The sequence below is a fragment of the Hyla sarda genome, chromosome 4 (genome assembly GCF_029499605.1).
Source record: "Hyla sarda isolate aHylSar1 chromosome 4, aHylSar1.hap1, whole genome shotgun sequence".
NCBI lineage: Eukaryota > Metazoa > Chordata > Amphibia > Anura > Hylidae > Hyla > Hyla sarda.
Window position 1 is genome coordinate 65,471,168 of NC_079192.1, and position 24,097 is coordinate 65,495,264.

The window sequence follows — 24,097 nt, forward strand, 5'->3', positions numbered from 1 at the left end:
AAGTAATTTACAAACTGTTAAACTTTTTGGCTCCAGGTGATTTAAAAATAAATAATTTTCCGCCGGAGTACCACTTTAATGAAAAAGTGATTCTCAGCACAAACATAGCAGCACATTTTACTTTGTAAGAAACAGCATATTACTGCTAAATCCTTCTCTTCTGAAGTCTTCACTAACTACCGATGAGATACTCAGACAGAGGATTCCTTTTCCCCAAGTCCATTATTTTACCCTTGGAAACATTGAATCCCAGGAAAAGCTTAATCCTTTTTTATATTGTGGTACCTGCCTTGGAGTGTTGTGTAGATGGGGTGTTGCTGGGTTGGTATATGAGGGGTTAATTTAACCCTTGTCACTCGTGACGCCAGGGTGAGGGTTAATACGCTGAGGTAAATCTTCGGCCTATCGCCACCCTTCCCAGAAACGATAGGTGCGTGAATAAATGACTGAATGTCCACAGCAAAGATGAACTTGAACTTGCGTGAAACTTTACTGAGGTATTTGCGGTACATCCAATAACAGCAACAGTCTTATTAACAAAGTCTCTATTCAGCACAGCAGTGATTGACAGATGCTGAGGACCATTGAGTTATCCAGAAATTATTAGAATTAGGGTTTCTTGCAGAGATCCGCTGGATTTAGGGGAGTATTTAGGTCCGGTGGTCTTGCAGAGTTAACAGGGATTGAAGTAACTCACAGTTTTTGAGAAATGGCCGCGGCCGCAGGGCTTAGGCCTAGCAAGTGCTTATGACAGCTGCGCAGACCCGTCCTCATCAGCAGCGCAGGAACAAGAGAGAGATTAATGGCCGCCGCTCCCTTATATGGGCAGGGGCAGGGCCGTTTTGTATTGGTCCAATGTCAGCTGTCACTCACCGTTACAATGCATGGTGGGTGATCACCTGACTACCTCCAAAGGTCCTTAACTAGAAAACCATAGAGTTCTGGAACGCATCACGTGACCCGCAGGTCCTGCGACACTACAACAAGGCAAGCATACATTATATACATATATACTCTTAGAATTTGAATAATTTTAACTACTAAAGGGGTGACTAGGGACTAACTATAGATGAGGACCCCACCGGTACCTAGGGACTCTGACTTTGGGGACCTCACCACAAGGTAACGGATGCAATCCGGTACCGGGACACCACAATATTACAGACTCCTCGAGGAACACCAACCCTATTGCACAATTTTGAGCCATCAGCAAAAAGCAAATTATACCTACTAGATATTCTTATGTGTTACAAACATATGAAAAAGAATAGGAGCCAGAACAGACTTTTGTGGTCACTAATTGTAACCAGTCTCTGCTCTGAATTGACAACATCGACAACAACAGTATTGAATGAAGGCAATAAGGCAATAATATGAAAGTATAAAAATGTTTTTTTTTTTTATTATTGTTACATTTTTTTAATTATATTATATAATTTCCTTTCTGAAATCAAAATACACCTAATCGCGGGGGGGGGGGGGGGGGGGGGGTCCTACTGCTGAGGCCCCACGTGATCTTGACCCATAGTATAGGGGTGTAACGACAGTGGGGAAGTGGATCCGCTGGACCTGTGTGGATGATGGTGTGGACCGTACCAGGGAGCGGAGTCTAAGGTGCCGCTGGTTTTCATCAGAGCCCGCCGCAAAGCAGGATGGACTTGCTGCGGCAGGCGGCACCCAGGTCACTACCCCGGTACGACTCGTCCACACAGGCTGCCGAGGTAAAGCGTGGCACAGGAAGGATAAGGCAATTCGAAGTCTGGACAGGCAAGAGGTCAGGGCAGGTGGCACAGGAGCGTAGTCAGAGCAAGTGGTCAGGTACACAGTAAGGCAGTACACGACAAAAACGCTTTCTCTTAGGCAAGTGAGCACAAAGATCCGGCAAGGGGAAACAGAAAGTGCTGACACTTATAGTGTCAGCGAGCAGCATAAACCAATTAAGGGCATACTGGCCTTTTAAATCGCAGAGAACCGGCTCACGCGCGCCCTAGAGGGTGTGTACACACTCTCCGGAGGTGAGTAACGGCCCGACATTCGCATGCGGGTGCATCCCGCGATACGAATTGTGGCACCACCGGCAGAGGAGGATGGGGCAGGAGAGCGCTCGCGGCCAGCGTGTCTAGTTGTAACAAGGGGAAAACGTAATAAGAAGGAAAAACCCCTTTACTTTAAGATTACTCATTGCAAGATGGTCTCAGACCATCGCTAGCCTTGGCATTTGGTGACAGTATAAAGTCTTTTGACTGGTCACTTAATAGCCCACATGACCAGTGTTAGTCATTTGGCCTCACTTCTTTTAACCCCTTAAGGACCAGGCCATTTTACACCTTAAGGACCAGAGCATTTTTTGCAATTCTGACCACTGTCACTTTAAACATTAATAACTCTGGAATGCTTTTAGTTATCATTCTGATTCCGAGATTGTTTTTTCGTGACATATTCTACTTTAAGATAGTGGTAAATTTTTGTGGTAAATTGCATCCTTTCTTGGTGAAAAATCCCCAAATTTGATGAAAAAAATTTAAATTTAGCATTTTTCTAACTTTGAAGCTCTCTGCTTGTAAGGAAAATGCATATTCAAAATACATTTTTTTTGGTTCACATATACAATATGTCTACTTTGTGTTTGCATCATAAAATTTATGAGTTTTTACTTTTGGAAGACACCAGAGGGCTTCAAAGTTCAGCAGCAATTTTTACATTTTTCACAAAATTTTCAAACTCACTATTTTTCAGGGACCAGTTCAGTTTGAAGTGGATTTGAAGGGTCTTCATATTAGAAATTCCCCACAAATGACCCCATTATAAAAACTGCACCCCCCAAAGTATTCAAAATTACATTCAGTCAACGGTTTAACCCTTTTAGGTGTTTCACAGGAATAGCAGCAAAGTGAAGGAGAAAATTCAAAATCTTCATTTTTTACACTCGCATGTTCTTGTAGACCCGATTTTTGAATTTTTACAAGTGGTAAAAAGGAGAAAATTTTTACTTGTATTTGAAACCCAATTTCTCTCAAGTAAGGACATACCTCATATGTCTATGTTAATTGTTCGGCGGGCGCAGTAGAGGGCTCAGAAGGGAAGGAGCGACAAATGGTTTTTGGGGGGCATGTCACCTTTAGGAAGCTCCTATGGTGCCAGGACAGCAAAAAAAACAACATGGCATACCATTTTGGAAACTAGACCCCTCGGGGAACATAACATTTACCTAAAATGCTTGGTTTTCCCAAAATTTTACTTTTTTAAAAAGGGTAATAGCAGAAAATACCCCCCAAAATTTGAAGCCCAATTTCTCCCGATTCAGAAAACACCCCATATGTGGGTAAAAAGTGCTCTGCTGGCGCACTACAGGTCTCAGAAGAGAAGGAGTCACATTTGGCTTTTTGAAAGCAAAGTTTGCTCTGGGGGCATGCCGCATTTAGGAAGCCCCTATGGTGCCAGAACAGCAACAAAAAAAAACACATGGCATACCATTTTGGAAACTAGACCCCTCGGGGAACGTAACAAGGGGTAATGTGAACCTTAATACCCCACAGGTGTTTCACGACTTTTGCATATGTAAAAAAAATAATTTTTTTTTACCTAAAATGCTTTTTTTTAAAAGGGTAATAGCAGAAAATACCCCCCAAAATTTGTAACACAATTTCTCCCGAGTACGGCGATACCCCATATGTGACCCTAAACTGTTGCCTTGAAATACGACAGGGCTGCAAAGCGAAAGAGCGCCATGCGCATTTGAGGCCTAAATTAGGGACTTGCATAGGGGTGGACATAGGGGTATTCTACGCCAGTGATTCGCAAACAGGGTGCCTCCAGCTGTTGTAAAACTCCCAGCATGCCTGGACAGTCAGTGGCTATCTGGCAATACTGGGAGTAGTTGTTTTGCAACAGCTGGAGGCTCCGTTTTGGAAACAGTGGCGCACCAGACGTTTTTCATTATTATTGGGGAGGGGGTATGTGTAGGGGTATGTGTATATGTAGTGTTTTTTACTTTTTATTTAATTGTGTGGTAGTGCAATGTAGTGTTTTTAGGGTACAGTCGTACGGGCGGGGGTTCACAGTAGCTTCTCACTGGCAGTTTGAGCTGCGGCAGAAAATTTGCCGCAGCTCAAACTTGCAGCCGGATACTTACTGTAAACCTCCGCCCATGTGAGTGTACCCTGTACATTCACATTGGGGGGGAGAAACATCCAGCTGTTGCAAAACTACAACTCCCAGCTTGTACCGTCTATCAGTGCATGCTGGGAGTTGTAGTTTTGCAACAGCTGGAGGCGTACTGGTTGTGAAACACCGAGTTTGGTAACAAACTCAGTGTTTTGCAACCAGTGTGCCTTCAGCTGTTGCAAAAGCTACAACCCCCAGCATGTTCGGACAGCGGAAGGGCATGCTGGGACTTGTAGTTATGCAACCGCTGGAGGCATACTACTTCGGCTGGGGATTGTAGTTATGCAACAGCTGGAGACACACTGGTTTGCTACTTAACTCAGTGTTTCACAACCAGTGTGCCTTCAGCTGTTGCAAAACTAAAACTCTCAGCAGTCACCAACAGCCAACGGGCATGCTGGGAGTTGTAGTTATGCAACCAGCAGATGCACCACTACAACTCCCAGCATGCACTTTAGCTGATTGTGCAAGCTGGGAGTTGTAGTTATACAACAGCTGAAGGTACACTTTTCCATAGAAAAAATGTGCCTCCAGCTGTTGCAAAACTATAAGTCCCAGCATGCCCATAAGGGAATGCTGGGAGTTGTGGTGGTCTGCCTCCTGCTGTTGCATAACTACAGCTCCCAGCATGCCCTTTTTGCATGCTGGGAGCTGTTGCTAAGCAACAGCAGGAGGCTGTCACTCAGTGCCACCTCACCCCTGCTGGCTATGGCTGTTCGGGGCCTTCAGAGACGGCCCCGATCAGCCAGTAATTCCGGATCACTGGAGACCCGGAATCCGCTGCAGATCGCTGGGCTGAATTGAATCACCGACATGGGGGGTCATCATAACCCCCCTGGGCGATATGCCGCGATGCCTGCTGATCGATATCAGCAGGTATCGGGCACCGGCTCACCTCCGGCTAGCGGCAGGGGGCCGGGAATGGACAGGACGTACTCATACGTCCTCGGTCCTTAAGGACTCGGAAACGGGGGCGTATGAGTACGTCCATTGTCGTTAAAGGGGTACTCCTGTGGAAAACTTTTTTTTCTTCTTAAATGAACTGGTGCCAGAAAGTTAAACAGATTTGTAAATGACTTCTATTTAAAAATCTTAGTCCTACCAGTACTTTTTAGGAGCTGTTTACTACAGAGAAAATGCTTTTCTTTTTTGATTTCTCTTCTGTCACAACCACAGTTCTCTCACAACCACAGCTGATCTCTGCCGTCCATTTTAGGAACTGTCCAGAGCAGGAGAAAATCCCCATAGCAAACATATGCTGCTCTGGACAGTTCCTGAAATGGACAGCAGAGGTCAGCAGAGAGCACTGTGGTTGTGACAGAAGAAAAATCCAAAAAGAAAAGCATTTCCTCTGTAGTATACATCCCCTAAAAAGTACTGGAAGGATTAAGATTTTTTAATAGAAGTAATTTACAAATCTGTTTAACTTTCTGGCACCAGTTGATTAAAAAAAATAAAATGAAATGTTTTCCACGGGAGTACCCCTTTAAGCTACACATAAGTGATCCATCAAAGAATGCTGAGCTGGCAAGGTACCAATGTAAAAACATACCCCATTGTCCATGCACCAGGGGCAACAAGTAGCAGATGGCAGGTTCACCTCTCTGTACTGTCTCTCTTATGATCGATACCGCAGCTTGCTGTGTCACCCTCGCGGTTGTCGCTGTGTGCATCACGACAACATAGCCAATAAATACAGAGAGGTAATTGAGGAAAGTCCAGCAGGATGAGAATGATATTGTGCCATGACCCAGCAATGAGTCAGAAGTGCCTGCTGTTCTCCTAATGTGGGCCTGGTGTACGTAAGAGCTGAATGGACGATGACCAGGTCCAGTCAAATCCCATTATGTCATATCTTAAAAGGGTTGTACAATTGCGATTGCTTTGGTCTCTGCAGCCAAGGTATACAATGCTTAATATGGTAAAAGGATTTCAAATAAGAAATATCTTATTGTATCCTTTCCTCACCATTTTTAAGATACAGTGGTCCCTCAACATATGATGGTAATCCGTTCCAAATGGACCATCATTTGTTGAAACCATCGTATGTTGAGGGATCCATGCAACGTAAAGTATAGGACAGTGGTCTACAACCTGCGGACCTCCAGATGTTGCAAAACTACAACACCCAGCATGGCATGCTGGGAGTTGTATTTGTGCAACTTCTGGAGGTCCGCTGATTGAAGACCACTGGTGTTGGAGCTTATACTTATACGTGTCCCCGCTGCTCCGGACCGTCACCGCTGCACTGGATGTCGCCGTGTCCCCGGGGTGTCCCCGACGCTCTGGCAAGGCCTCTGCTTCCCCGGCATCCTCGCTCTCACGTCGCCGCCATCACGTCGCTACGCACGCAGCTCCTATTGGATGACGGGACGGCGTGCGCAGCGATGTGATGACAATGATGGAGAGCGCCGAAGATGCAGGGGATCCCGAAGAGGACGCGCCGGAGCCCCGAGGACAGGTAAGTGATCGTCAGCGGACCACACGGGGCACCATAAATGGCTATCCGGTGGCAGCTGAAGCAGTCTGCGCTGCCCGATAGCCGTTTATGCGATGGCCCCGACATACAAAAGCATCGTATGTTGATGCTGCCTCTGAGAGGCCATCGTATGTTGAAATGATCTTATGTCGGGGCCATCGTAGGTTAAAATATACAGGGTTATCAATCACTGACAGCAAGCAGATCTCTATTATTAGTATATAAACATTTTTCCTGGCTTTGCAAATGACAGTGTATAGCTAGGAAATGTTGTCACTTGCCGGCCAGGAAGGGTTCGACCAGTGATTGTTACTAGCATGGATGGGGACTGTTTCTGAGCCCCATTCCAGACACCCAAATGCGTTTCATGTGCATTTAAAAACACAGTTCCAATTTGTGCACATTAAAACACAATTCCATTCCATAGTAACTTCTCCACTCACACCAAGTGCCCCATTCCATACACCCCAACGCGTTTCATGCTCATGCTCATGAAACGCGTTGGGTAGTACGGAATGGGACACTTGGTGTGAGCGGAAAAGTTTCTATGGAATAGAATTGTGTTTTAATGCACATACAATAAAAGACAAGTTGGATCAAGAGAACTTTTTTCTTGTCGCAGTCATAGCGGGCATTGGGCTTGGCACAGATCTGAGCACTTCACGGATAAGGAGGTGTTTTTCACATGAATAAACAGACACCAGACATAGACTGTGCTCAGACGCAGATGTGCACATAGCCTAAGATGAAAATCACCATATACTGACAAAATAAAGAAAAAAACTATAAAACATAGCCTTTTTAAAATACGTACATTTTAAAAAGGACATTAAGAAATTTATACGTAATTAATAAATTTATATGTAATGTGACTGTCAAAAAACATTTTTCTAGCATACCTGATGTCACCGACAGTGGTGATGGGCATTCTATGTTCAATATCCAGAATATGAATGTCTTAGAGACTAATATAACTACTGCATTTGATGTATTGTCTCATGGTGCTGTTTCTGTGTCTAATAGTAGTGAGGGACATAGTAAATCACTTAATTTTCAGGATTTGATCGTGGCATCGGACTTTCCGACTACCAACCCACATTTCTATCCAATCAGCTCTCGTACCCCCTCTCTGGATTATTTCCAGGAGGCTGTTGAACGAGAGCTGACTGAATTGAGTAGACATAAGACTCCTACGAAACGTAATCTCACTGCACGTGAGTCCAAAGCTCTTAAAGAATTGTCCAATATGGATGATTGCATTATTCGTCAGGCGGACAAGGGGGGTGCCGTTGTCATCCTTGACAAGGGTCTGTACACAAAATTGAACTTATTGATGTTACAGCATTTATCTACATACAGGCCCTTGTCGGGGGATCCAACGGCGCCTTTCAGGAAGAAACTAGATGACCTTGTGGAATGTGGGGTACAACTGGGTATTCTGACCCAAGCAGAATACATAAAAATAGATCACCCAGTTGTGCCCATTTTCCACTCTTTACCGAAAGTCCACAAGCGTACTTTTCACCCGCATCTCAGACCAATAGTGGCGGGTATATCATCACTAAATGAACGTCTATGCTCATGGGTAGATGCCTGCTTGCAGCCCCTTATACCCCAAATACCTGGGTTCATCAAGGATACTGGTCATGTATTACGGATGTTGTCAGATGTGGGGTGGGATGGTACTTATTCCTGGATTACTGCGGATGTGGTATCCTTATATTCTGTCATCCCTCACCCACTGGCATTACAGGACCTTGCATGGTTCTTGAAGACGTATTCTGATTATACTTCAGTGCTACAGGAATATGTCATACAAGTTGTGGAGTATCTATTGCGACATCATTTTTTCATGTTCAATCAACAATTCTATTTACAGACGACGGGTGCTTCGATGGGGGCGAAGTTCTCCCCCTCCATCGCCAACATATATATGTGTTGGTGGGAGAGGGGGACCAATGTTTGCTTCCTGGATTTGCGTTTGACGGGTGACACGACTGGCAAGTGCGTGACTACTGTCACACATAGAAAGGATACAGCAGTTAATTCATTATTACACGCCACTTCGTGTCACCCGCCTCACATGATCAGGAATTTGCCGGTGGGGGAGATGATCCGGGCCCGGAGAAATTGTTCTTCGGACCCGGATTTCGAAAATGAGGCCACTGCGATAGAGACCCGTCTCTTACATCGAGGCTACTCCTGCCGTGATATAAAATGGGGCAGAGCAATTGCCTCTAAGAAAAGTAGGTCGAGTTTGATTACTCCCAAAATTCTTACTCACAAACCGGCCCTTTTCCCTACTGATTCTTCTCCTCCCCCTATAGTGTTTTCCACCGCCTATAGCCTAGAGTACAAACAGATTTGTGGCATCATTCACAAATTCATGCCCATTATTACAGGGGACCCGGCTTTTAGGAACACCTTTGTTGGGGGATACCAGTGTATTTCCAGGAGGGCCCCTACGATTGGCCAACTGATCTCTCCCAGTTTGTATACGGAGTCACAGCCTCGGGCCAAGTCCACTTGGCTATGATATTGCGGTACCTATAAATGTGGACACATCAAGTGCCTGTGCTGTAAATATATGCATAATTCCAACATGGTCTGTTCCACCTCCACCGGGGAGTCTTTTAAAATACAACAATATATAAACTGTAATACCAGTATGGTGGTTTATGTCATCACATGCAAAGAATGCAAATTACAGTATGTGGGTTGTACCACCACCCCCTTAAAAGGTACGTATCCGTAGACACATCTCTGATGTAGTGCATTTTAACTCCAGACATGTGTCTATGGTTTCGAAAAATTGCGCAGAGGCACATTCAGGAAGCACTGCCACACTCACTATTCAGGGTCTGGAACGTGTCACTCATCCACTCAGAGGGGGGAACAGCAGGCAGAAGCTCCTTGATAGAGAGGTTTTTTGGATCATTAAACTCAATAGCAGGATCCCCAACGGATTAAATAAACGTATTTTTTCCATTTATACTTTATACTTCCTACCTTTTATGGTTACATTTTCCGCACGTTATAACAACATATATATATATATTTTGTACCATCTGAGCATGGATTTGTATGATTCTGTAATATATTGTAACCATTTTTAATATTATTTCCATTCTCTTTTTGGTCCAAATATAACACCAGTGACTTGTTTCCATCGTTTCCTTAGCTCACTCTATTATGACTTCTGTTTTTACATTGTGTCTTTTAGGTCACGTGTCGGTCACATCCAGGGTTATGTCCATGTGTTGGAGTCTTGACACATATAAAACATTATTACTAGCTGTATCCCTATAATATATTTATTTAATTATTTCTCCGGTTACAGTACAAGACTCCGATTTATGGATCTTTCCCTGGATTTGTTACGGGTAGCTTTATAGGTATTAGCTTTTTTAGGCTCTATATATCTTTGTAGTTTTTTATAGGTTTTTATGCTTATATTAGTAGTCTAGTTCACATTTGATCTATATATGCCTGACTACTTTTTGCCTTATTTTTATGTATACCTATGAGTTTGTTTTGCTACCTGTCTTCCCTACCTGAATGGGTGATGTCATGCCTTGATTTTGGTTGCAACTCACCTGTGAGCAGTAGGAGGAGGATGAGTATCATGACCGATCCTTTTCTTTTGGTTGACCGGGGAATCACCTCCCCAATATAAGATCTTTCTTGACTGTAATCACATGTATGACTAAGGCCTGACGTTTAAAGGCCGAAACGCGTCACATGTCTGTGTCCATGTTCACCACGCTGTGAAGTTTTATTCTTAATAAAGAGCACGTTCTGCATCAACTGCGCTGGACATCTCCTTTGTTCCTGTTTGCCTTTTTAAAATACTGCTAAAATACACAACTCTGGGTCAGTATGAAGAAAGACATGTCACAAAAACATATAAACGATTAAAGAGATGTCAAATCTACCCTTGGGCAGAGGAGTAATTTAGTATTTTTTTTTAAGTCTGGGTGACTAAATGATCCTAACAATCTTTGCTCCATCTAAAGCATTACATGGACTCAAGAGGAAGAAAAAGAAAAAACAATCTCTTCTTGTTCAAAAGGTATTATATAACTGTGCAGTGCAATATAAATATAACTATATATATATATATATATATATATATATATATATATTAAGGGAGATCCAGGATAGTGTGCAAATACCAGATCTTAGCTGTTAAGCAACCTTTGCCAAAGTCTGTTTGGGCCTGGATATTTATGAAATTACAGCAGATTGGTGTGAAGTGGGGCTTTTCATTCTCTTTCTGGCCAGTCCAGGTTTTTATTGTTGCCCAAAATCAGCACAGGTGCTGAAAACAGATGGTGTATGGGCTAAAATGGGTTCTCTGGCACTAATACATCTTATCCCCTATCCAAAGGATAGGGGATAAGATGTATGATCACGGGGGTCCTGTCGCTGGGGACCCCTGCAGTCTATGTAGACTTGCATTGAGGGGACGGGCGTGACATCACACGGGGGCGGAGTTGTGACGTCACGATACTCCGGCCCCATGGTTGTCACCCTAAACACTCAGAGCCTAGAGCACTGAGGAGAGCTCACAAAGGTGGGTGCGGAATGACACATTGCGGGGGTCCCCAGCTGCAGGACCCCCGCGATCAGACATCTTATCCCCTATCCTTTGGATTGGGGATAAGATGTATTAGGGCCGAAGTACCCCTTTAAAAACAAGGTATAATTTAGTCCCCATGCTGAGGCTGTGAGTAACTGAACCTGAGGTCTGCAGCCTCAAAAGAGGACATCTGACTTGTGTGAGTAGTACATTTTGATGATCATTCTATTGGGTGGTGTAAGGATGCTGGATGTGGATCCACTGACCTGTGTTGCTGATGACACGTGCTGTATCGGGGAGCGGAGTCTAAGGTGCCACTGGTCTTCACCAGAGCCCGCCGCAAGTCAGAATGGGCTTGCTGCGGCAGGCGACACCCAGGTTGCTACCCCCGATACGACTCAACCACACAGGTAGCTGGGTGAGGCCAAGTACAGTAGGATGAGGCAGAGACGGTCAGACTTAGCAGAAGGTTAAGGCAGGTGGCAAATAACGTAGCGAAAGGGTCAGAACACAGGCTAGGCAAACAGATAAAGGGTACGCTTAATCTCAGGCAAATGGCACTGAAGATCCGGCAGGGAAGAGTGGGAGGTGCAGGGACTTATAGAATAGTGTCAGGTGTTATATATAATTATGGGCGTACTGGCCCTTTCAATTTCAGAGCTCCAGCACGCGCGCCCTAGGAGACGGGGACACGCGCGCCGTAGCTGAGAGACAGTGGAAGAGGCATCAGAGGACCGTGGTAAGTGAAGGGCTGGGATTCGCATGCGGGTGTGTCCCGTGATGCGAATCCCAGCCCCGCCGGAAGCAGGGGAGAGCGGGACAATGCGCTCACAGCCAGCCCATGTGGCCGGAGCACAATGTGTAACAGTAACCCCCCCCTTTGGTCTCCCCCTCCTTTTGCAGTTCAGAAATTTACTGAGAAGGTCACAGTCCAGGGTATTTTCCTCTGGCTCCCAAGATCTCTCCTCTGGACCGAATACTTCCCAATCCACAAGGAAAAAGCATTTTCCTCTGTTAAACTTGGAGTCCAAAATCTGTTTAACAACATAAACATCAGAGGTACCAGAGATGGGAGTAGGTGAAATGTCCTTTTTAGAAAATAGGTTGTGAATGACAGGTTTCAAGAGGGAGACATGGAAGGAATTTGGGATCCGGAGAGAGAACGGCAGATGAAGAGAGTAGGCCACAGGATTTAAACGTTTCTTGATTTTATAGGGACCAAGATAGCGAGGGCCCAGTTTATAACTGGGTACTTTGAAGCGGATATATTTGGCTGACAACCAGTCTTTGTCACCAGGAGAGAACTTGGGAGGGGAACGTCTTTTCTTGTCCGCCTGAGACTTCATACGACATGTAGCATCTGTCAGATGGTGGAAAAGTTCCGCACTTGTTCATCAACCACAGATACTCCGGAAGAAGAGGACAAGGATGAAGTCCATAAACTACGTAGAAAGGCGATTCTTATGATTGTAAGAGAACTCTGTCCAAGGAAGTAAATCGACCCAGTTGTTTTGACGAGCAGAAATGAAATTACATAGATAGTCTCTTAAAACCTGATTCACCCTCTCAACCTGTCTGTTGGATTGATGGTGGTAGGCTGAGGAAAAATCCAGCTTGACTTGGAGAAGTGAGCAGAGGGCCAGCCAGAACTAAGAGACACACTGGACTCCACGGTCGGATACAATATGTGAATGCAAACCATGTAAACGGAAGATGTGGCAGAGGAAAAGTTTAGAAAGCTGCCGTGCAGATGGAAGTCCAGGCAGTGGCACAAAATGAGCCATTTTAAAAAATCGGTCCACAACCACCCAGACAACTGTATTGCCTCCAGAAGACGGAAGGTCAGTAATTAAGTCCATAGCAATATCGGTCCAGGGGAGCTCTGGAACAGGCAAAGGCTAAAGAACACCTGCAGGTTTAGAATGAGGGATCTTATCCCAGGCACAGACCGAACAGGAACGTACAAAATCAATGACATCCTCTTTTAAACTAGGCCACCAATATTGTCTGGAGATGAGCTGTAGGGAGTTACAAATTCGAGAATGACCGGCCAGAAGAGAGGAATGGTCCCATTTCAAGACTCGTAGTCTTAAACGGGGAGATACGTAAGTCTTTCCAGGAGGCAGGTGCTGAAGATTTGCTGGCTCTACAGAGATGAGACGCTCAGGAGGAATAAAATCCTGAGGAGGAGATTCTCGGTCATGCACATCAGAAGACCTGGAAAGAGCATCAGCTCATAAATTCTTCTCTGCAGGACGAAAGGACGGAAGTGGATGTAGAAGTCAAATCTGGAGAAGAACAGAGACCATCGGGCCTGCTGTGGGTTGAGTCGATGGGCTGTCGGAAGATAGAGCAAGTTCTTGTGCTCAGAATATATAGTAACAGGATGTACAGAACCCTCCAAAAGATGATGCCATTTTTCCAAGGCCAGCTTTATATCCAAGAGTTCACAGTCTCCTATAGTATCGTTTTTCTCCGCGGTAGAGAAGGTTTTAGAGAAAAAAAGGTTACAATTCTTCCCTTAGAGGACTTTTGTGTGAGGACAGCACCTGCTCAAACTGAAGAAGCATCCACATTCAAAAGAAAAGATGCAAAGGCGGTCTTTAACTGTTTAAAGCATCTTCGGCCTCTGGAGTCCAGATCTTGGGATTAGAAGTCTTCTTGGTGAGAGAGAAAATGGACGCTGCCAAGGTGGAGTAATGAGGGATAAATTGCTGATAGTAATTGGCAAAACCAAGAAAGCACTGAATAGCTTTTAAGCCGGTAGGTCGGGGCCAGTCCAATACAGCAGGCAACTTGTTAGGATCCATCTCTAGACCTTGACTAGTAACGATGTAACCCGGAAAAGGTAGACTGAAACACACTTCTCAAGTTTAGCATAAAGATGGTTGTCTCGGAGACATTGTAAGACCTGGTAGATGTGTAAACGATAAGTCTGAAGATTGGGCGAGTAGATGAGAATATCGTCCAAATAGACCATGACATAGGTGTATAAGAGGTCACAAAAGATATCAATAACAAACTCCTGGAAGACTGCTGGAGCATTACAGAGTCCGAACAGCATCACAAGATACTCAAAATGTCCATCCCAAGTACTAAATGCAGTCTTCCATTCGTCACCTTCTCTTATGCGAATCAAGTTATAGGCACCTCGAAGGTCAAGTATGGATAAGATCCTCGCCCCTCGCAGACGATCAAATAACTCAGAGATCAAGGGAAGTGGGTAGCGGTTCTTGACGGTGATTTTATTCAGTCCGCGATAGTCAATGCAGGGTCGTAAAGAACCGTCTTTTTTCTCTACAAAGAAGAATCTGTCTCCGACAGGGGAAGAAGACTTCCTGATAAAGCCTTTTTGAAGATTTTCTTGAATATATTTAGACATGGCCTGAGTTTCAGGAATAGACAGGTAAATTCTTCCCCCGAGGAGGGGTGGTCCTGGCATCGTAGGGACGATGAGGTGGCAATACTTCAGCTTGCTTCTCACTGAAAGTTACATAGTTACATAGTTAGTACGGTTGAAAAAAGACATATACGTCCATCAATTTCAACCAGGGAATTGAAGGGTAGGGGTGTGGCGCGATATTGGGGAAGGGATGGGATTTTATATTTCTTCATAAGCATTAATGTTATTTTGTTCCAGGAATGTATCTAAACCTGTTTTAAAGCTGTTAATTTTTCCTGCTGTGACCAGTTCCTGAGGTAGACTGTTCCATAAGTTCACAGTTCTGATGGTAAAGAAGGCGTGTCGCCCCTTGAGACTAAACCTTTTCTTCTCCAGACGGAGGGAGTGCCCCCTCGTCCTTTGGGGGGGGGGGGTAACCTGGGACAGTTTTTCTCCATATTTTTTGTATGGGCCATTAATATACTTATGTACATTTATCATATCCCCCCTTAAGCGTCTCTTCTCAAGACTAAACAATTGTAACTCCTTTAATCGCTCCTCATAGCTAAGATGTTCCATGCCCCATATTAGTTTAGTTGCGCGTCTCTGCACCCTTTCCAGCTCCACAGTTTCCCTTTTATGGACTGGTGCCCAAAACTGAACAGCATATTCCAGGTGAGGCCGTACCAATGCTTTATAAAGGGGGAGTATTATGTCCCTGTCCCTCGAGTCCATGCCTCTTTTTATACATGACAATATCCTGCCGGCTTTGGAAGCAGCAGCCTGACATTGCATGCTATTCTGTAGTCTGTGATCTACAAGTACATCCAGATCCTTCTCTACCAGTGACTCTGACAGTTTAATCCCCCCTAAGACATACGATGCATGCAGGTTATTAGTACCCAGATGAATAACTTTACATTTATCCACATTGAACCTCATTTGCCAAGTGGATGCCCAGACACTTAGTCTATCCAAGTCATCTTGTAACCTATACACATCCTCTATAGACTGTACCGTGCTACAAAGCTTGGTGTCATCTGCAAATAGAGAAACAGAGCTGTTAATACCATCCTCTATATCATTGATAAATAAATTAAACAACAGCGGGCCCAGTACTGAACCTTGGGGTACACCACTAATAACCGGGACCAATCAGAGTACGAATCATTGACCACCACTCTCTGGGTACGATCCATGAGCCAGTGTCCAATCCAGTTACAAACTAAATTTTCCAAACCGAAAGATCTTAACTGACCTGTCAGACGACTATGAGGGACAGTATCAAACGCTTTAGCAAAATCCAGAAACACTATATCCACAGCCATTCCTCTGTTAAGGCTTCTACTCACTTCTTCATAAAAGCAAATTAGATTGGTTTGACAACTTCTATCCTTAGTAAACCCATGCTGGCTATCACTTATAATACAGTTATCCCCTATGTATTCCTGTATGTAATCCCTTATAAGTCCTTCAAACAATTTACCCACAATGCACGTTAAACTTACCGGTCTATAGTTTCCTGGTGAAGACCTAGAGCCCTTCTTGAAGATTGGCACCACATTCGCCTTGCGCCAGTCCCTTGGCACAATACCAGACACCAGAGAATCTCTAAATATCATGAACAGGGGTACAGATATTACTGAACTTAGTTCTCTAAGAACTCTTGGGTGTAGTCCATCCGGTCCTGGAGATTTGCTTACATTTATATCACTTAACTTACCTTGTACCATTTCTACATTAAGCCAGTTCAGTACATTACATGATGTGTTACCAGCACTGACCTGTCCAATGTCAGCTCCTTCTTCCTTAGTATATACAGAACTAAAGAACCCATTCAGTAGCTCCGCCTTCTCTTTATGGCCTGTGACAACCTCCCCGTTATCATTATTAAGGGGTCCTACATGCTCTGTCCTTGGTTTTTTTGCATTTATATATCTAAAAAAAATATTTAGGATTAGTTTTGCTTTCTTTGGCCACCTGTCTCTCATTTTTAATTTTTGCAGTTTTTATTAAATTTTTACAGATTTTATTAAGCTCCTTGTACTGTTTAAATGTTATAGGTGACCCATCAGATTTGTATTTTTTGAAAGCTATTTTTTTGTTGTTTATTGCTCTTTTAACATCATTTGTCAGCCATGTAGGATTTAGTTTTAATCGTTTAAATTTGTTCCCCTTTGGTATATATTTAGCTGTATAGTTATTTAGAGTTGATTTAACCTCTTCAGGACACAGGGCGTATGGATACGCCCTGCATTCCGAGTCCTTAAGGACCGAGGGCGTATCCATACGCCCGTGGGAAATCCGGTCCCCACCGCTAGCCGGTTGGGGACCGGAGCCGGATGCCTGCTGAAATCATTCAGCAGGCACCCTGGCACATCGCCCAGGGGGGTCCTGAGACCCCCCCATATCGGCGATCGTAGAAAATCGCATGTCAATTCAGACATGCGATTTTCTCCAATTCCTGGCTGATCGGGTCTCTGGTGACCCGATCACCCGGAAAATAGGGCTGATCGGAGCTGTCAGCAACAGCCCCGATCAGCCTAAAGGATAGGAGTGAGGTCGCATGGGCATGCTGGGAGTTGTAGTTTTGCAACATCTGGAGGGTCACAGTTTGGAGAACACTGTTACAGTGGTGCCCAAACAGTAGCCCTCCAGATATTGCCAAACTACAACTCTCAGCATGCCTCGACTGCCCAGGCATGCTGGGAGTTGTAGTTCTGTAACATCTGTCCCTTCAGATTTAGCAATTTCCATGACATTTTTGAAAATTGCTACTCTACTTTGAAGCCCTCTAATTTTTTCAAAAAGCAAAAGTATGTCCATTTTATGATGCCAACATAAAGTGGACATATTGTATTTGTGAATAAAAATAAAATTTATTTGGAATATCCATTTTCCTTACAATTAGAGAGCTTCAAAGTTAGAAAAATGCAAAATTTTCAAAAATTTCATTAAATTTTGGGATTTTTCATCAAGAAAGGATGCAATTAACGCCGAAAATATACCACCAAAATAAAGTAGAATATGTCACGAAAAAACAATCTCAGAATCAGAATATTCGGTAAAAGTGTTTTCGCATTATTAATTCGTAAAGTGACGGTGGTCATAATTGCGAAAAAGGGCTCAGTCCTTAAGGTGAAAAAGGGCTGCGTCCTTAAGGGGTTAAAGATGTCCCATTTACCTGCTGTATCAGTATTTGACAACACCTCCCCCCAAGATGTCAGCATAGTCCAGAAGATTTGAAGGCAAAGCAGGCAGAGGAGTAGAAGGAGATACCAACTTAGAAGGATGAGTATGAATACAGTGACCGTTGAAATAAGGTCCCCAACTGAGAACTTCTCCAGTTTTCCAATGCAGCTGCAGGGCATGGAGTTGCAACCAAGGAAGACCAAGCAGGAGAGCGGAGGTACAGTGAGGAAGTACATAGAAGGATAAGTTCTCCTTATGCAAGACTCCGACCTGCATAGATATCGGTTCTGTGTGGTATAGCACAGTCCAGTCCAGATTTTTTCCGTTGACCATAGAGATGTACAAGGGCTTCAACAAGCTTGACACCGACAGATGATACCTATGTACTAAAGAGGTATCAATAAAATTTCCTGCGGAACCAGAATCCAGAAAGACAACAACGGAAATAACCTCTTTGGAGGGTAGAGAAAGCTGGACCGACAAATTCAAGCATGGAGAGGCCTAAGCCTCTCCCACAAAACCTAGGTGCGAGCGTTTCCCTGTGACTGTGGACGTACAGGACAATCTTTGAGGAAATTATCTGCACTGGCGCAGTAGAGACATCGATTCTCAGCTCGTCGGCCAGTTCTTACCTGCAGAGTCAGGCGAGACCGATCCACCTGCATAGCCTCCACTGCAGCAGGCAATGTAGAAGGTTGGGGTGGTTGCTGGAAGACTGGTGCCAGGGGAGGAAAGTGCTGAGGTTGTGCAGACTCCCTTTCTTGACGTTGTTCCTAACGTCGCTCAGAGAAACAGATATCAATCCGGGAGGCCAGCTGTATAAGATCATTTAGGGTAGATTGCAATTCCCGGGCAGCAAGGACATCCTTAATATGGCTAGAAAGTCCCCTTTTGAAAGTGGTGCAAAGAGCTTAATTATTCCAGGATAACTCTGAAGCCAGTGTATGAAATCGGATAGCATACTCACCCACAGAGGAGTTACCCCTGAGAAAGGCTCAGCAAAGCCGTTTCAGCCGAATAAGCTCATGCAGGTTCTTCGAAAACACTTCGGAATTCCGTCAGGAAAGCCTGAAGACTGGCTGTGAGTACATCGCTGCGATCCCATGACGGAGTTGCCCAGGCCAGAGCCCTTCCAGTTAACAAACTGACGACAAAGGCCACCTTCGCTCGTTCCGTAGGGAACTGTTCCGCCATAAGCTCTATGTGCATGGAGCACTGTGTCACAAATCCAAGGCAGGACTTAGGATCCCCTTCATACTTCTCAGGAAGAGACAAACAGAGCTTGGATCCCGTGGTGACTGCAGGAGCGGGAGGCATTACTGGAGCAGGAGGAGGCTGTGGCTGCTGTGGTTGTTTCTGGGCAGTAAGCAACTGCTGGATCATGGCGGACAACTGGTTTAACTTCTGCACCTGCTGGGCCAACTGCTGCGACTGGAGAGCCACTATAGTGGCAAGATCCGGATTCTCGGGCAGAGGTACCCCAGCGGGATCCATGGCCTTGCTGTAAGGATGCTGGATGTGGATCTACTGACCTGTGTGGCTGATGACACGGGCTGTATCGGGAAGCGGAGTCTAAGGTACCACTGGTCTTCACCAGAGCCGCCGCAAGGCAGGATGGGCTTGCTGTGGCAGGCGACACCCAGGTCGACCACACAGGTAGCTGGGCGAGGCCAAGAACAGTAGAATTAGGCAGAGACGAAGTCGGACTTAGCAGAAGGTCAAGGCAGGCGGCAAAGGTGCGTAGTCAAATAACATAGCGGAAGGGTCAGACCACGGGCTAGGCAAACAGACAAAGGGTATGCTTAATCTCAGGCAAATGGAACTGAAGATCCGGCAGGGAAGAGTGGGAGGTGCAGGGACTTGAAGAGTAATGTCAGGTGTTGCACATAATTATGGGCATACTGGCCCTTTAAATTTCTGATCTCCGGCGCGTGCGCGCCCTAGGAGATGGGGACATGCCTGCCGGAGCTGAGCGACGGTGTATGAGGCAGCAGAGGACCGTGGTAAGTGACATGCTGGGATTCGCATGTGGGGGGCGAATCCCAGCCCCGCCGGCAGCAGGGGAGAGCGCTGCAGGACAATGCGCTCACGAGCAAGTGCATGTGGCCGGAGTGCAATGTGTATCAGGTGGCTGGTAGCAAGTCACCTATATAAATAAGGAAGATTTTTGTGAGTTATTGCTTGGACGAGCAGGGTTTACTTTGTGTTTTTTGGCTAAATGTAAAGGCTTTATTTTTAAGCTGATAAGTAAGAACAGGAGAAGCCCTGTTTAAACATTAGATTTTGACTGCTGTTTAACTTATTTGCCTAGCTCTATCTCTATGGAGCTAATATCCCTCTATATATATATATATATATATATATATATATATATATATATTCATAAAATACAAAACATAATATAAAAAATATATATAATTTTTCACTGGATTTAGGAGCGCTGTGACATTTTTCCTATTTGTGCTATATAGTTCTAAGAAGATTGCTTATTATTGCTGTATGGATGTAAGTATTTGACTTCTTCAATAATTCATTTACATGCTAGGAAAGACAATATGGTTCTCTTTTAGCAGATGTAATATTGCATAACCATGACCCCTCACTTGTCATACAGCTACGCTTCTAACCTAAGGATCACTTTGTGTGTATGCATTAATGGGACATTTACAAATGCCAAGATCCTGACAAATTACATCAGAAATCCTAAGTAAATGCTGCGTGTGATGTGCTGGGGTCTGGTATTGTACTGGGCTTTAAATCTCCCATATGGCCATAAATATTTTGTAAATATACAATATACAGTATTTGGACTGAAAAGACAGTGATGTACAGTAAGGTGACGTAGTAGTTGTATAGTAAGGGTCTTCCAGGCGGTTGTAGTCCTTGCATGATTTCCTTATTTTTATTTTATTTTTATTAATTTTTTTGCATCTTCTAAGTGGATCTCCACCTTTTCAGGTATTATAGCAGCCAGTGTCAGGACTGCTTAGAGAAAATACAACATGCCATGGTGCCTGTAATCTGCCCATGGCACAAACAAGACACTATTGGATAATCTGTTATTCTCCGCAGCACACTCCTTAAGGTAGAGGAAGTGATTCTGATAATAGAATTATACTAGGGGATTGCCATTAATGCAATTCTAAATATAATCCGCATAGTATACGCCCACAATATCTGAACTCACATATAATCTTTTTAAAAGCTGTTTTATGTATGTTAAAACTGTCATTGCAGAGAACTCACATATAAGTATTTGTTATGCAGATTCCTGGGTGGCTCAGTACACGCTTGTTCGGAGTGGTAGACAGTGTGCAAGTTTAGCTGCGACCTACAGAGACAACAGCAGAGATATCTGGAGTCGCTTCTTTTACTTAAGGGTTAAACATGTGTTACAATATAAATGTGCATTATTTAATTTAAAGTATTACCTATACATTTAGCTGACATTCACAGCTGACCGAGCATGTATATTCTCTTCATGTAACTTTACAGAATAAGCTGTCCTATGTAGGTACACTATTTCTGGCCATTATATCACTTCATTCCAAATTTTTTGTTGTTGTTTTTAGTAGGTGTAGACTATACTCATATGATGTCTCCTATACACTGCACACATGCAGAAGAAGCGATCTTGTTCCTCTTTATCTATAGACTTGTAGCACAAAGCAGAAGCAGCACCACATGGAAGACCTTATAGAGCAGTACTAAGCAGTCTAAGCTGTGAACTAAGGACTTATAGATATTTAGCCCACCATGCATTATACTTAGTGGCCATTTTCTTCGAGAAGACCACTTCACCATATATGACCACTTTTCAATCCAATGTTGTATGGTCTTCTCAAAGATTTTTCATTGTATAAAGCTGTTGTGTAACTCTTTGCACTCTTTTAGCTAATCACTCCAACTCCCTCTCCCTCTCCATCCCTTTCCTATCTTTAGACTTGTATGGGCAGTATGTAACTGATCCCTCAGTGAGTTGCTAATGTCTATTTTTAGTCCTTCTTGTGAATATGAAATGTCTATTATACTAGTGATTCTCCCAATACCCCATATCTGTCCCCTCAAATACAGTGGTCTCTCAAGTTAAAACAGCCTCAAGTTACAAAATTTTTAAAACTACAATAGTCTTTTCTAGACCATTGTTACTTGAAACCAAACTCAAAATACAATGTTACGGACAGTCCAGATCTGCGGAATGTGTCAATGGCTGGAAGAACTGACCAATCAGAATGGGCATTCACGACCGTCACGCCCCCTGACATAGACATGAATGGAGGGGGCGTGGCGTGACATCACGTCCCCAGTCCCGGAAACCCGGAGGTTTCCGAAACTGGAGATTCAGCACCCGAATAGAATGCGGGTGCTGCAGGGAGATCGCGGGGGTTTCAGCAGCGGGCCCCCCGCGATCAGACATCTTATCCCCTATCCTTTGGATAGGGGATAAAATGTTTTAGCCCGTAATACCCCTTTAACTCTGGGCAGAAAGCTGAATTTTATTAAATTCTACATTACAATTAGGTCTCATCCACATGACCATCCCGCTCATACTGTACCTACATACTCCCCAGATTTTTCATGGGGTTTTTCATTGAGGATCTCTGAGAAACAAAGTACATAGGTAGAGGAAAATATGGCGCCTTCTATTAGCAGGCTCACTTATACTTTAACCAAACCGGAGATTCACTACAAAACATATAACTACCACATGCATCTGTTAGAGCGTGTTCTCACACAGAATTTCTAATAACAAATTCTGCCTCAAAAGTCACATGAAATCCTCATCTGAAATCCATGTGGTTTTTGATGCAGATTTGCATGCAGATCTATTGACAATGAGAGAAATCTGCAGCGATTCCATGCGGGAGTGCACAGAAAAGTGACTTTTACTTTTTTGTCACATTAAAAGGCATTTCCCATTTCAGTCAAAGGGCAATAGATTTCCACGTGGAAACACTCTCATTTATACGCAGATTCGGCATCCATATTGGCGTGGATAACCCTCACCGTATGCCCTTTCCCAGCACACGCCTGGCTCTAGTGTTATATTTAGTATTATAACATTCTTATTACAGAGTTACCGTATTTTTCGCTGTATAAGACGCACTTTTTATTCCCCAAAACTGGGGGGGGGGGGGGAAAGTAGGTGCGTCTTATATGGCAAATACACATTAAAACCCTGTCCTATCGCGGCAGTCCCTGCGGCCATCAACGGCCGGGACCCGCGGCTAATACAGGACATTACCGAATGCGGTGATGCCCTGTATTAACCCTTCAGACGCGGCGATCAAAGCTGACTGCCGCGTCTGAAGCGAAAGTGACACTAATCCGGCTGCTCAGTCGGGCTGTTCGGGACCTCCGCGGTGAAATGGCAGTGTCTCGAACAGCTTAACGGACACCGGGAGGGGCCTTACCTGCCTCCTCGGTGTCTGCTCCGTGCCGGGATCCCCTGCATGGCCGGCGCTCTCCTTCGTCGTCATCACGTCGTCGCGCATGCTGTCCCATCATCCAATTAGGAGCGGCGTGCGTAGCGACTTGATGGCGGCGACGGAGAGAGAGGATACCGGGCAGCAGAGATGTTCCGGAGCGACGGGGACACCCCGGCGACAGCGATGGAGGGCGACATCCAGGGCAGCGGTGACGAGCGGTGACGGTCCGGAGCGGCGGAGACACGTGAATATTACCTCCTATACCAGTGGTCTTCAACCTGCGGACCTCCAGATGTTGCAAAACTACAACTCCCAGCATGCCCGGACAGCCAACGGCTGTCCGGGCATGCTGGGAGTTGGAGTTTTGCAACATCTGAAGGTCCGCAGGTTGAAGATCACTGTCCTATACTTTACATTGTCTTTGGTTCAGAATCTTTATTTTCGGGATTTTTATCCTTTAAAATTGGGTGCGTCTTATATGCCGGAGCGTCTTATATGACGAAAAATACGGTACATATCATGAATCACACCTGAAAATACCCGGCAGCCCATGTGCTTCATGCCATGCACAATATGACAACATCGCCATATATACTCCAGCGGCTAATAACAGTCTTTATGTTCCTTGTGCATATTATGGTGGGATATTTTTAGACGCACACTTAATGTTTAAAAATAAAAAAAAATGTTTTAGTTCTCTTCTCTGACTATTCCCCTATTAAGGGACTCCCCCTCCAGTATGTGAGGTGGGGGGCGGCATATTGCTATGTAATTGTTCTAGTAGAGGTTACCATGGTAACATGGCACAGACTGTATCTGCATGGTTTAGGACAAACGCAACTAAAGTAGTCCATACCTCTGCTTCCCCG

The 24,097-nt window shown here is 44.5% G+C and overlaps 1 long non-coding RNA gene across 2 annotated transcripts in view; it reads right to left on the reverse strand.

Annotated features, from left to right (window-relative positions):
* The window catches only part of LOC130368046 (uncharacterized), a 46,992-nt gene extending 23,137 nt beyond the window's left edge, over positions 1-23,855 (reverse strand). For both annotated transcript variants that reach the window (XR_008892274.1, XR_008892276.1), the window contains exons 1-2: positions 23,759-23,855; positions 21,046-21,130 (exon numbers count right to left, since the gene is read on the reverse strand). This is a non-coding gene — a long non-coding RNA (uncharacterized LOC130368046). The remainder of the gene's footprint in view (positions 1-21,045; positions 21,131-23,758) is intronic.
* Positions 23,856-24,097: the final 242 nt, after the last annotated feature.